The following is a 14,685-nucleotide window of genomic DNA, read 5'->3' as shown; positions in this document are numbered from 1 at the left end:
ATATATATGTAGGCGTCTGCAGCAGCTGCAGCTGCAACGTAGACTGCTTGCCCACATATTATTATGGCTGAGGATATGAGTCTTTTTTAAATAGCCGAGACGTCCATGGTGTCGGATAACGCCTATAAAGCGCGATTTACTCCGTCGTCTGAACGACGATATATACACATTTTCAGCGACTTCTTATAATATCACACAGTAGAAATATAATACCTTCTACACATTCTGTATAGTTAGATACCTATTCCTGAACACGTATCTAAGGAATAGGAAACAGAATTAATTTTATGTCGACCAAAATCCCGAAGTTATGAGTGTTCCGGAGATGTCTAACCTATTATATCATATTATATTTAGACATTAAGTGATGTTTAATATTACCGAAATATCATATATTTTTTAATTCCTACTACCATCTATACATAAATAATCAAGTATATCTTGAATTAAATCCATTCCATATCTTTTCGAAAGCAAAATCCCAAATCATCACTTTAATGCCGATTTTCCTCTTCTCTGATAACCTAATACTACTATAACTAGTAAAGGTTGCAGAGTAGCCTTAGAGTCGTATTTAGGGTAGGAGTGAAACTAGTGTCCCGAGTGACTGATTATGAGGAGGCGGAAAATTTCAAGTCTATAAATTGTATTGAATTTTTATTCGAAATAATTAGAAATTTTTCTGTTTGTTACCATGGGACGGCAAATACGTGAATACTGCAGTCCTGAATAGCTTGCATATATCAGCAAAACTTTTATTTACTAAAAGTACCAATTTCCAGTTTAACTTTTAGATTTGAAGATCTAGCATACGCTGTATAAAGCTGTAAAAAAGTGAACAATATACCCACTTGTAAAATAGACCTGAAAAATTATCCGCAAAAAGATAATTTGGTTTGAAACGCATTTTTTTTAAACAAAAAATGTTATTGTTCGTAATGCCATAACGCGTGTTACCGTTTATGAGCAATAATGTTTACACTCGAACCATACTAAATTGTACATATTTCACAAAACGGTAAAAATATCAAACGTATAAGGTGTACAGCACACCACAACAACTGCATGGTAGGCAAGTAGGTAGAATGGTGAAATGCAAGGAGGACTAGTGTCAATATCACGCACCGCCGCCCACATTGATAATACCATGGGCGTCCAATTAAACCGCGTCCATAGACGTTTGTATTCGAAATTAGGTAATTCATTATCGTCATGACACTGTTGTCAATCGACTTGCGGACTTCAGCCAATTCTAAGTTATATATATACATTATACGAGACGGTGTTTTATACATTATTTCTTCGATTTCAAACAATAAAAACTATTACAATTTCTAAAAAGCGCCTCATACGAATCGATCACGCCCTGCAGGATACGAGACTTTTTTCCTCGCCCTTCGACTAAAGATAACGGTCTATTGTTTTTACTTACACACACATACAGACAAATAAACATGTACACATTATACACACATGGGAATCGGCACCGAATTACTAGAAATCGTCGCAATAACACTATACATATATACATATATATTATACGGTGTAATATTCTGATGACGTGTAAACATCTTAAATATTAATCTACACGTTCCTCGCGACGAGCGCCTTTACCTGAAACACTAAATGTGAATAATAAAAATAATAAAACACTGTACTCGACTATTGTTTTTCGTGTTGCTACGACGCCATTATATCATTTAGTACAATAATAAGCAACGAAGTTAATCAAAATTATAATACTGCGTATGTGGTTAGCACAGTTTTCGATCTTTATTATTTAACCGTTATATGTTATACATTTACAAAAGGCTATCATTATATTATATATATATATAATACAATTTCAAATAATTAACTGCCGTAAATTTTCACCCGTCATAAATATATTGTAAACAAAAGATAAATTATAGGACGAAACGCACAAATTATATATACAGAAGTGAACATTTATATGTTATAATATATCATATATATAATATGCGAATAATTTGCAAAATATTAATTAATTAAAAACGGTACAATTTTAACACGTTTATTATACCAGTTAACCTAACCTAACCTACCAGCTAGTATACCTTAATAATAAATACACAAATAATAGATGGATAAATAAAATTATTATTTATTTTGTTTTTATCGAATATTATTCCCCTTAACATTTCCGAACTCAGAATCGTTTTAAATGAGAATCATATTAACGTTCGAATAAAACGTTAATTATATTACCAAATAATATTATATTATTATCACTTGCCCATATAATCATACAAATTTTATAGTAAAAATAATTAAAAGTTAGTCGGGTCACCGTGCTGATTATATAACCGTAAATAAAACTTAATTCCGCTACACTGACAAACACGTAGCTTATATGATAGTAAATACGATTTCATGAATTGCACTCAAACAAACCTTTGATACATGCATCTGTCAAAAGGTTTTACTACTCGCTCGGAAATTGAACTTTATCAAGTATAGATCCCTAACTATACTGAATCCCTGAGGACGGTCTTCTGCGTAGAACGGGAGAAATAAAAAAGAAAGAAATCTTAAAAGCAAAGACGCGTTGGAAAAACATCTATAAAAGAATAGTCAACACTTTACGACATGTGAGACCGAAAACAATCGGTGCCAAGTTTCAAATTAAACGTTATATTGTATATGTGGAAGCGATTGCACTCTTATTTATCCATTGAACAAAAAATCATAAGAACGCTAAGTATTTTTCTGAAAATTAGTTTCAGTTAGATTATATACATATAACTTGTATGAAACAATGAAGATGACCAGTACCTATACCTAAGTTATATTGGTATACAAACACAATTGAACATCATCTTTACAGTAATAAAATAATTCTTCGATTTTCTAATTTAAAACTACAACACAGCATTTGTACTCCGTCCGTATTTCATAAGTATCTGATTATCTACCAGCCCAAGTAATATTTAAAACTGTTTTTTGACTGATTTTCGCGTTCACAGAAACAAATAATAACACATTATTATAAAGTCAATTCTTTCCTAGTTCTACTAAAATCAATAATATTTATTAGACGCCACGAGATTAAATATATAACCTAACCTGTATGGCTATATATATATATAAGACTGATATTATACTTTAGCCATAAGCTCTTCGTTGTTTTTTCTAGGAAAAATGTAATTTATTAACATACTCAAAGTAAAATTTCCATCCAATATTAGATCAACTATAATACTATATAGTATACTCACGAAACGTGTAGAATAACGCTATCATTAAATATTACTTTATAAAGTTTTCTTACACAAAAAAAAACAAATATATCATCATTGTAAAGCTATTAGTTTTTTTCGCATAACTTGGTAATAATAATCTACATTTTATTTAGATGCTGTGCTATATTTATATATATTATTCTAAACTATATGCTATATTACATACCACAATATTTTAAAACACTTTTTAATATAAACATCTCGTATAGTAAATTACATTAATGATAAAAATGTATGCATTATATTATGTATTATTAGAATACACAATGTCAAAACTGTACCTATATTTAAATCGTAATACAGTTTTAGTTATTTTCAGTTTAGTAAAAATAATACTATTATTATTATTAATATCCGTTATAGTTTTTGGTAAAAATACGGCACACCAACAAATTAATTTCAAAAATATATATTCATTTGCTTAAGCAATACAATTTAAATAATATAAAAACTTAACATGGCATCACTATATTTCTTCTAGATAATGGAATTTTAATAATTTATACAATTATCTTTTCGAGTGTAATGAAAATTGTATAAATAAGGAGTAGGTATGTATAAGACAACAGTTATATACATGGCGTAGTTTCTCAATAAAAATCCTATCTTACGCAAATATTATAAGTAGCTATACATTATATAATAATTCAATCATAATTAATAACACTATATAAGTGCGTATAAACCTCATAAAAAAAATTATAAATTTAGTGACATAATCGATTTTTTCGATTATATTGAGTAATATAGTCTGTATAATATGTGCAATAAAATGATAAAATGAACCAAAGATAATCGTCATTTATTCTGTACAGTAGACATTTAAAGAAAAGTAATTAATTAACTTCATACAACTGCAAGAGGCACTCCCTTATATAGTTTCTTTAATTAGTCGATTTTTCATAATCAAATAACTCAAATATAAATTCAAAGATATCGCAGGGTTAATAGTCATTAAAATAATTATTATAAAAGATGATTTAAAATTTTACTTTTTAACCATAGCAGAGACCATAAATTATGCCATTCTGAAATAATATAGTTCTCCAGAGAGATGTCCAGCGAATTAAACATATACGGAACGGGGAAAAAAATGAGGTTTATGCTTGCAAAATCTTTATAATTGGCTCCCCAATGGGCACGGAAAATGCCAATCCCCTAAAGTGCTTGCAGAAAATCTTTATCATATATATTATATGAATGACATAAAACACGTACGAAATTTTATTTAGTAATGCGTCGTACACGATTCGATATTATTGAAATAGACTTTAGGACGTGTAATAAGGGGACAAATGGATATGCAATCATATTGTCAATCAATTTAATTTAAGTGTTACGGGTTTATTCACGTATTATATGAACTGTCATTTCTAAGCGAATAACCAAACACTGATCAGTGATCAACACCAAACAAAATAAACTCTATTAATAAATCGTATCAAACCCATCGCCGGTCTCGGTTTTTAGATTTCTGGTAAGTTTCATTACAAACAATGAATCTGTCATCACGTCAGCAAAATGGGTCTAAATCGACAGTTTCATTTAGCCAGTTGATTATTATATGGAGGGGATTTACCCTCGGACGGTCACCATGGTTATATACGGTTTAAGAGTTTCAGTGAGAAATCCATTCAAAAGCCTCAGGCCTATATATATATACAATATATAATATATATTGTAGTTTACCATAGGATATTTCACACTTAAATTTTTCATTCATTTTTTTTATGTGTTAAGCATCAACTACATAGAATATTAGCTTTAACGAAAGTATTACATTTTTATAATTTTACATGTTACTGTACAATTCGATTTTTTTAAGCTATAAAAGTATGTTTTAGTAGTTTGAAAATAAACCAAATTGCTTTGTACAGATTGTCAGGGATGTTGAAGTCTTATTTCTAGCTTCATTGAAATTTGGGCAGTGGAAGATGATATATTTTATGGAGGAGTTTTCATTACACGTCGGACATAAGGGTAGATCTGTCTTTGCCATAAAGTGTCCGTGTGTGAGTTTTGTGTGGCCAATTCTAAGTCGATTAAGCATTACCTCAAATTTACACTTATTATATTATGTATATACTTTCAGTACAATTATTTATAATATGACATTTTTTTTTTTAACATATTTATTTTAATTTGTACTATCTGCAACAGAAATTTACAATAAGCACAATGGAGGGTTATATAGTAGGACGTGGTTGGATTGGTTGAAGAAGCTATTCAGTAATAGCACTTCATGGCGAGATAGTTGTGATTAGTGGGCTAGTAAACTAGTCCACTAATAGATCACGACACCACCTACGTTTTAAACGTCGGCCAGGGTCACCCGGGATTGTTCGTGAAGAGAGGTTTTGGATGAGGGGGTTCGGTGATTTGCAAGTTAATATGACATTTAAATAAAAAATAAAATAACAAACAATTGTTAAAAAACCCTGCATGTGGAACTATTCAAAGCACCAAGGCATATTATATTTTTACAATCTAAAATGTTTTTCGATAGATACGAACATCAAAATCATATATTTTTCATGGTGATTTTCACAAGAAGTAAAAATGTGTAATATAGCAATAAACTTGAAAAAAGCAGAAAGCAGTTGTACTGCACGTAAATGACGTAGGTATGCGAGGGAGTGACGGATGGCCTGCAAACTTGCATATTAAATGGCCGTATGCGAATAAAACGATAGTTGACTGAATATTTATTTGTAAACTTCACTTCAAATGTTAAATGCCATTTCAATGCCACTATAAAATCATTATTGTTATTTATTAAAAAATAAATAAAAATATAAACGGATACAGATTCAAAAATTCTATACATATACATATATTTATATATCGACAGTATAAATGTGCGTGAGCATCTATTACTAAGTAATATAATAAGTTATTATAAGTTATTATTAATAACCAATATACTTTATTAAATAATGAATTACAATTTTAAAAACAAAACAATTTATCATAGTGTAAAATAAATAAAATATACATAACAATTATACTCTATTTTATACTATAAGTTCTATAGAAATGCATAGGCAATACTTTCAACAAGTATTTTTATTTTTTATATAAATATGCAACTCGTTTATAATTTATTGCTACATTAATAAGTCAAAGCTGTTTTGAGTCACTTTGTCGAGTTAAAATATTTAGCTTTATACTAGTTGTTTTTGAATATTAACCAAATATTTTGACAACCTCTACTTTAAACTTAAAAATGTCAAACATCTTAAAAATGTTTGAACTTAAAAAAAACGTTTTAAATATAAATCTATTATGCCTATATATTTTTAATCATAAAATATTTTATTTAACAAATTATTATAAAGATATTAACAAATAAACAAAGTTACTCTCATATTAGGAGAACCCACTTAAATGTTTTTTTTTTGTTTCGTAATAGCATTAATATAGTTATATAAATTAATAATATATAGTATTATTTTAATAACTCAAATTAAAAATATATATGATCTCTTAATCACTAGTAAATTGATGTGGTTAAAAAAATGTATTTTATCCTTAGATTACCCATACGTATTATGTATTATTATAACAACTACTGTCAAGTTTATTAAATTAAAAAAATTCTCATAGTTGATATGCCCTCATATTTTTCAGCCATCTGAATATCTGATTGTATATTTATATTGATTAAGCTTCTAATCTTATATTATTTTCCAAAGACTTAATAATATGGTCCATTTTTTAAAAAATTTCGTTTTAGCTTTTACTTATTTTTACTTAGTATTGAAATTGTTTTGCTAAATGTTTCTTGTTATGAAATCTCGTAAAAAAAAAATTTTGAAATAATTTAAATTTTTCTATAATCACAAAAATATTTATTGAAACTCTGTACCAGACTATTATATCTATATATAATAATCGTAGTTCAAACCCTAAAAAAAGCTTTAAATTGTTATAAAATAAGTGATTTATAAAATAGAAATTAATATTAAACTTTAAACAGATGACACAGACAATCTATCTGAGAATAAAAAAAACATGACACATTATAATATACGAAAAAAACATCGTGATGAGTATTTAATTATTATTTATGGCTTAAATATACTTGAAACTTAACGTCATTTTATGTTATCTATTAATTTTAAATGTTGAGATACTTCGTAGTTGATTCACAAACAAAATTAAAGAAATTTTTAAATTCCTTTGAGGAATTTAATAACAAATTGTCTATTTCTTATAACTTGGTTTTAGATAAAATTTAAGATTTCTATTAGGTACTCATAAATTATAATTCATTAAAATGATCAATCATTTTAAAAATACAATACTAAACATATATTTATTTGAATATCTAGCATGTACTATAGGTACATAAAAAATTAAAATAGATCGAATCAACTTAAAAAAATATCCTTTCTGAGTTTTAGTAATCAAAGTATCAATAACGGTAATATTCAAAAATACTCTTTCGACGAAAAACACAACAGTTTTACAATAATTAAAGATTTATAGGAAAATGTAAATCGACTGTAAACACAGCGAACGCAATACAACACCCAAATCATTAAAATGTATACCCAAATAAAGTCCAATTTTTTTAAAATAATCCAAATGTTACAATTCAACTACATAATTAAAATAAATAATACATTTATTGTTATTATTTAAAAAATATTTTTAACGGAAATACATTTAATGATACAGCGACTATATATTAGTTTTTCAAAGACGGCAAGTTTATATAATATGAATTCAGGGTAATATTTCAAAACTAATATTTTACAAAAATTTTAAAAATAATAATAGGTGGGAAATAGTTAAAACTGAAATTAGTTTAAAATCATTTAAGAGATGCTCTATTGTCGACGCATATCTATTTTTAAAAAACAATTATAAAATAATTGAGATATTTTTTACAAGAAACCTAGAACCGTTGTTCCATCTACTTAAATAAAAAATGATAATAAGCTATTGGGGAAATGTAAGTAAAGTTGATTTCGATAATTTCCATTACACTGTATACATTTTAGTTTAATATATTTATAATCAAAACAAAATCAACATGTGATCAAGTACAGTAATACATTAGCCAAAAATAGAATTGTCTACAATGACAGAGATAAATAATAGTTAATACAATTATTATAACACACTGCACCAACGCCGGAATAGCTTATATAAGTATAACAATGGTTGAACGTTAAAGGTACAGTGCCAAACCACAAAAATAAAAGTTAGTGCACAAAACAACATCCTAAAAACAAAAAAAAATAACCGGATGCGATTCTGTAGGGAGGTGGCTTGTGCCAGGCCAAGAAATAGTTAGTTTCATTACACAAAACATATATATCTCGTATTGTTACCACGTATTATACTTACTGGGTGTGAAAAGTTCAAATCCAATTCGAGATCAAGATAACTTCACCGAAATTCTAAATATCCACCAGTAAGAAGAGACAAGAGAACATAAGCGAAAAATAAACGATGACGAAAACATTTTTTACAGGTAACATAAACTCTCCAACAGACCAAGGTCAAAAATCATATCGGTCTAGAAGAAGACAAAACATCGGTTAAAAAAAATATAACTAAGTCGGCATTATATAGGACGACAATGGGTGCGGACGAAATATGAACTATATACCATACAACAAACGATGAAACATGCAATACAGTGATTCACCAAACGATCTTATATAGTTCCTTTAAATCTTTACTAATGTATTTAATCAAATTCTGGCTTTTGGAATTTTCAATTATGTAGTAAATACGCTTAATAATAAATAGCATATTTTTTATACTATTCAAATATTATTATAAAGCGACACTGATTTCTACTCATTAAAATGAAAATCAACTTTTTATCATGAATCAATAAATAGTTAACTATTTTGAACATTTCGAGGAATCTAAATAGAAATTCAAATAAGTACCTATACCTGAGTTATTAAACTATATTATATAATATGTAAGATACTAGTAAAAAATAAAGGTTTTACATAAATTAAAAAAACATAGTAATATCAAGTCTATAGTGAAACAATTTTATAACCTATAAAATATTAATAGATTTATATTAATAATCTCAACTTGAAAGTCCTTATAGTCCTCAATCCTCATATAGGTATTCTAAACGTATTATCATGGACTTTTATCCTCAATAAACTTAAAATTGAATAATTAACGATTTATAAACATAAATATTTTCAAAAAAACATGTTTAACTGTCAATTATCAATTATAAAAAAGGATGACTTACACGTGAAAAGAGAGTTTCTATCGTCATAGGACACTTCAAAAAGCTTAGAAATCATAGTAGATATTTAAATAATATGGTCTCTAAAAGTGAAATAAAAAATCATAATTTCAATAAATGTATTAGGTAATAAAGGTTAAATTAAGGTGAACATTCATGTTGAATCTCTCTGTAGACTATGTATTGTATATAACTAAACGTGGCGTATATTTTTATGTGCATATCTACGTAATTTAACTCCTGAAAGATATGCAAATACATACACGGACACGGACATAAAAGAAAGCGTGCTAGTATATATAGTGTGGCCAAGAGACGGGAACGAAAACTTGGTCGCACGGTGGTATTTTTTAATAGTCTGATTACTCTGATTTCACATTTTAATTCATCAATACTAATATTAAATGTTTTAAACAAATAAGTATAATCATTTTCAATGCTTGTCTGATTGATTTAGTTTCCAACTGCAGAAATTTAATTTAAAGTTTCTTAATTAAAACATAAATTTAATTGATAATAATTCAAAATCCGAATCGTATCTATTGCGTTACATTTTGGCACGAATCACCTTATCAGAATTGTGTTACCAACATAGATAATAAATAAAAAGATAGAACCGTGATTTTACAGAATATTTTGTAGAACATGTTTCTAACATTCTCAATTCTCAGATATACAAAAAATACAAAAAATTTTATTAAAAAAAAATAAAAAAATAAAACATAATTTTTTAGAGAAAGAAGAAATCACCCTCAGGTACGGCACAGGCCGTATAGGCCGCACCCGTGCGCACGCCTATGGTCGCACCTTTACAACGGCCACGATAAGGAGAAGAATAGTAATCGATATTATATAGAAAGTATTATAAAGTAAATTTATAATCTGTGAATATTTAATTAAATTTTGTATATACCAGCTTGGGTTTATATTATTATAATTAAATATTGGCGCAACAACAAACAATGGATTTTAAATAAAATATTCATGTCATAGTGTAAGTATTATTCTCTTTCTGTAAAAGTTTTCATTTTAAAATTATAAACAAACATTTGGTTCTATAGTTAAAACTTATCTTTCATATCATATATCAGACAACTACAATAAACAGCGTATTATGCACAATCAAAATAGTATTTATTTTTAAGACAAATTTCGTAAAAAGTTGCAAGACAACAAATCCTTCAACATATTATGCAAAATTAAAAGTTGACATCGATTTTTTTTTTATCCACAAGAAAATATTCCCCGAGGAAACACAACGAGGGCAAGTTTTATTTGAGTTATCATTTACAATCAAAAACAGAGAAAACTGTATTTTTGAGGTATTTCATTTTTTTTAGAAATTGCGTGAAATACGAAATGATTAACATCGCTAACTTTACGTCAGCTTTTAAGCCCTTGGGCACGAAAAATTTCATAAAGGACAAAACTCTAATTCAATCGTCGTAATGTCTAAAAGTGTCTCAAAGGTTTTGGTGAACATCATATCATGTCATAAAATCAAGATTTTATATTATCATTATTATACTTTCCTAGGTGTTTAATATTTATTATCCATAATTTTCGTTCAATAGTAAAGACATTAAACTATATTTTAAAATAATAATAATAATAAGATTAATGCATGCAAATTCAACACAAATATATGTTTCAATGTCTAATACATGCATACTACGAAAAACCAATATTTTGTTTGGTGAACAAATATATTCTTAGCTTGCACCGGTAAAACACAGACGCGCAAACACGCACACATAAAATGACAATACCACGTACGTAATATCTTGAAACGATGAAAATGTGTAATAATCAAACCTAACCTGGAAAACGCAATATCGATTGTAAAATTACATGTGTTCTATTGTCTTTAAAACCATCGTTCGCTTTCATATACTCTAAGCTTATGTTTACAACTGTAATGAATTCAACTAAACCCAAGGAATAAAATAAAATATCATGTATAATATATAAAGGTACTGAACAAAACTACTCTAAAAACCATAAATAAGCTGTTTGTTATAACTTATAAACCCGCGTAATCTAATACGTTTAAACTATGTCAAAGTAGGGAACGTTAACAATAAAATAGTAAAAAAAAACCAAATAAAGTAAATTATTGCCGTTTCAAATACGCGCATTATATAACGTGATGCCTAATGATAATTTTTATTTAGAAACTATTACAATACCTGTAATTAAATAATATTAAATATATTTTAAACTAATTTCATTAATAGACTTATTATTGTTTGTTTTACTTGTTATTTAGTGTTAATAATTGATAAATTTTAAAAAGTGAATTAATGTTAAATGTTAATCTTATATTGTATATTTAAGATTTTATGGGTATAAAGTTCAATTTACAAAAACAAAAAATTGATACAAATATAAAAGATAATATATGTGAAATTAATATTATTATGGTTTTTAAAAATAATTACAATTAAAACATTGCAATATTAATGCATAAAATGTAATCATCTAGTCAGACAATCACGATGGATGTAAAAAAAACAGTTTTTAACTGAATGATATTCATACTTAATGAATACTCAAACTGATTTCTACACGTTTTATCTGACTGTAAGCATGACATATATGTCTGAGAAAAATTGCGTTATTTCCAAGCACGTTACTAAATATGTAACAAAAATTAAACTTACAAGTATGTTCTACAGAATTTTAATGGTTTTATTGATAATACCTACATCATAAATTCATAAATATTAGTCTATTGACATAATTTTTCTAATCAGTGTAATAATATTGTATATTTTAGAGTTACACGCAATCACATACCGCGAACTTGGCAGGTTACGAGAGACGACCATGTAACAGTGAACACAAATGTTATTTGCTGTCCTGATGAAATTTATTGTGTGATGATACAACACATCAAGGACTGATTATAAGCTGGAAGAGGGGAAGGAGGACCGGAAAGGCTAATAGGCATCTATATATACGACGTCACTGCCAATGTCGGGCACAGCCACAAAAATATTCTCTCTGCAGTCCACGCCTCGGAATGCAATGATGACTGATAATAAACACCGGAAAGAACTTATACGCACATAAACACTCGAAAACAAACAGGGGTTTAAAAAAAATACTAGGCCACTAACAATAAACATCATCAATATGTTTCGAACGCCGCAAAACAATCCAAGTGCTAAGAGGACGTGATAGTCGCTATAAGTGTACCGTCTCATTCGTCAAACTGACGAGCAATAAGTTATGCAAAATTCAACTATACACTCAATCGAAATTATCACGTCTGTATTAGTCAATATTAGAATTGTAATACATTATATAGAACCATATTTGAAGAAGAGACCGTTTTAGAGTTATGTCGTATCCTTTTTGTAAAATATTACCAAACGAAGTTTGAAGTTACATTTTCTGTACCTATCAAGTTATTAAAGTAATTTATTATAAGAAAGCATTAAACGTATTCTTCATTAGACATTACATCTTCCTCTTTAAGTTTTGTAATACGTGTTAAATTTGATAATAACTAGGATGTCGCAATTTTAAATATGCTATACAGAGAACCATGTTTAATGATGTTCATTATTCTTATACAATGTATACTATACTGCATACAATAATAATATATATAGGTATACTGGTATCTCTGCAGTCGTTTAAAATATCGTTATAATATTAGTTCAACATAATGTTATATTAATCAATGGAAATATATAAGTCAACAGTAGTCACCGGTCACTTAGGTACGTTAAATTCTATTAAACAATAACCACGGTTCACCAATCTATATAAGCAAATTATTACTAATGAAACTAGGATGTCATATTCATTAAAAGCGTTGAATTAGGTTATTTTTAATCAAACATCAAGATTAAATTATATATAATATCACAATGTGTTTTATATATTACAAGAATACAGTGCAATTCACATGATAATATACTATACGACAAGTTTATATTAAAACACGTACACTTAAACTCAGAATAATTGTTATAACAATTAAAAAAGGTGTATTTATTCAAGTGTATTCTAGTTTACGTGGGCTTTATAGCGAATTGGATATGTAGCTAAGTTATGGAATATACTTTAGTACAACGTTTCCTATAAAATAAACTATCTGGCCTGTGTATTTAAAATTTTAAACGTACATTGTATACACATTTTTTTTTTATTTACATTAAGCCTCGGCATAGATATTATTATTGTATATTACTATGTGTACAATGTGTGGGCTATCGACTAAAAACTTAAACGGGTCTATACCTATCTTGGTAATATGTCTATATTGAAACTGGAAAATTAAATGGACCAAAGTATTATAAATATAATTTAAAATACAGGACATAGCTGATTACTTAACATTAAACAAACAAATGACCCTAATCATAATATATTTAAGGTTAATACATAACTTGACTTACTGTAGAACATAAATGTAGATTTATTTTTTCAATAAAATATTTGAGTAATAAGAATATTAGAATTTAATAAATGTGGAAAGTACTCGTGAGGTCAAAACATTACTTCAAATACTTAAATTTTCTGTACGTTTTTTACGTAACACAAAAATTTAACAAATAATAACTATATATAGTTAAGTATACCTAACACAAATCAATATTTATTTGTTATTTTAAATATTTAACATTTAACAGACAGCATATTTGAATATTATCGAATATGAAAATATCAGTATTAGATGCTTGATTAATCAAATTTGAACTGTTTTATAAATGATTAATTAATTTCAAACGAGGGTCCATAATGTAGTCATTGCAATTGCCGACAACAACCTAAAACTAATAAAAATATATAAAATGCAGTAACAATTGATGAATGTCAAATAAAACACTAAACTGCGACATAATTTAATTGAAATTTTAAATCAAGTAAATATAAGCTATAAAAATAAAACTTTTTACTACTATTAAATAATTTTTAACTATTCAAATTTATTCAAATATTATCAATTTGTCAATTTCATTAAAGAGTCAATTTTTGATGAAAGGTATTTTATTGAAAATTCAATATAATATATGAATTCTATACGATGAAAGAAATTATATTACATATACTCGTATATACTATATACTATATACTATATACTTTATATATATGTAGGTATCACGAGATATAACGTGTTTGTCAATTATACGATGATACACCAATCGGGTTAGAGGTGCTTCTCCGTTGTCA

General features: G+C 27.3%; 1 protein-coding gene and 1 long non-coding RNA gene across 4 annotated transcripts in view; one reads left to right on the top strand and one right to left on the bottom strand.

Annotated features, from left to right (window-relative positions):
* LOC107163279 (cytoplasmic polyadenylation element-binding protein 2-like) overlaps window positions 1-14,685 on the bottom strand; it is a 173,688-nt gene that overhangs the window by 144,426 nt on the left and 14,577 nt on the right. The window lies entirely within an intron of this gene.
* Window positions 12,101-12,945, top strand: LOC149058338 (uncharacterized). Its single transcript, XR_016190603.1, has 2 exons — window positions 12,101-12,163; window positions 12,278-12,945. It is a non-coding gene; the product is annotated as an uncharacterized LOC149058338 (long non-coding RNA).

The sequence above is a fragment of the Diuraphis noxia genome, unplaced genomic scaffold (genome assembly GCF_037042655.1).
Source record: "Diuraphis noxia isolate RWA-SAM2 unplaced genomic scaffold, SU_Dnox_SAM2 contig0002, whole genome shotgun sequence".
NCBI classification, from domain to species: domain Eukaryota; kingdom Metazoa; phylum Arthropoda; class Insecta; order Hemiptera; family Aphididae; genus Diuraphis; species Diuraphis noxia.
This window is presented reverse-complemented; position numbering and strand designations above follow the sequence as displayed.